The following is a 1,465-nucleotide window of genomic DNA, read 5'->3' as shown; positions in this document are numbered from 1 at the left end:
GGTCTAGCAAAATATCATGAGAGATAGGTTGAACTGAAGTAATCCCCACCTCAAGGATGGTGTTCAAAGGTATCACTCCGCTAGGAGAGTTGCTCCACACTCCTGACCCTTGATCCCTGATTGGGATCCCTGGCTCCAGACACCCAACACTGCTTCGCCTTATTTTATTGTCTCTCAGAATGCCCTAGAATGGCTTTCTTTGCTTCCCCCAGAATCTCTGTTATCAGCCCCTCCTATTCTCGAGGTCTCCGACTCTTGGATTTTGGATTTTGTTTAGTTATTCATTCATTCATTCATTCATTCTGCACTGCGTATGGCTTGTGGGATCTTAGTTCTCTAACCAGGGATTGAACCTGGGCCCTCGGCAGTGAGAGCGCCGAGTCCTAACCACTGGACCACCAGGGAATTCCCTGGATTCTATTTAAAGTTGCTATTATTATAATGTGTAGGCCGTTACTTAAAACTGTAGACTCTCAAATTCATATACTTTCTTTTTTTTTTTTTTTAGGCATATATATATTTTTTCACACACACACACTGTATTTTATTTTTACAAGAGATAAATAAACTGACACCGAGCATTGTAAATGGATGACCACAACAAAAGCAACAATGATTGCAATTACCGAACACGTAACACACTCATACTATGTCATAATATTGACATTCAGTCCAGGAATCCTCCACAAAAGGTGATATATTTTTAAAAGTATAAAAAAGATGTATAGCTGATTCACTTTGATATACAGCACAAACTAACACACCATTGTAAAGCAATTATACTCCAATAAAGATGTTAACAAAAAAAGTATAAAAAAGAGCTATTGGAATTTAGAATAGGAGAAATGTGCCGGTCTCTGATTCATAACAAGGGGCTGCAGAAGTCTCAACTGTTGTGGGAAAATGTTTCTAAAAGGATATCTTCCGTATAAAAATTAGATGAAAATATATCTTAACAAGAGCTAGGACTGGAAGTTCTCCAAATTGTCTTCTACTCACTAGGTTGGTGATGCTGAATTCTCAGAGCTTATATCTGCTGTAAAATGGGACTGACAATGTCTGGTTCATAGAGTATTCTTACGGTAATAAGGATTCCCTAAGATAATATCAAAGGGCTTTGTAAGAGATGGTCTTCTCACTACTGCTGTTATAAATATTCTTAAAAACCATAACCTCAGAGTAGCTTCCATTTTGTTTTTCACATTGCAGGTGTTCAGTACTTATTGAATTACTATGCTAAATAATGTGAAAGTATCCAGTTATTAAGGAAATTCCTTTATTCAAAATTTCTTTACCCTCAGACTGGATGACAAGTCTAATGTTCCCAATACAAATGTTCATAATAGCCAAAAGGTGGAAAAAACCCAAATCAACTGATCAACCAATAAGTAAAATGTGGAATATCCATAGAATGGAATATTATTCAGCAATAAAAAGGACTAGAGTGTTGCTACATGCTACAACA

General features: G+C 36.8%; 1 non-coding gene across 1 annotated transcript; it reads right to left on the bottom strand.

The window, feature by feature from the left end:
* Nucleotides 1-332: 332 nt before the first annotated feature.
* TRNAE-CUC (transfer RNA glutamic acid (anticodon CUC)) lies at nt 333-405 on the bottom strand. The gene has a single exon. It is a non-coding gene; the product is annotated as a tRNA-Glu (tRNA).
* Nucleotides 406-1,465: the final 1,060 nt, after the last annotated feature.

The sequence above is a fragment of the Globicephala melas genome, chromosome 15 (genome assembly GCF_963455315.2).
Source record: "Globicephala melas chromosome 15, mGloMel1.2, whole genome shotgun sequence".
Classification (NCBI taxonomy): domain Eukaryota; kingdom Metazoa; phylum Chordata; class Mammalia; order Artiodactyla; family Delphinidae; genus Globicephala; species Globicephala melas.
This window is presented reverse-complemented; position numbering and strand designations above follow the sequence as displayed.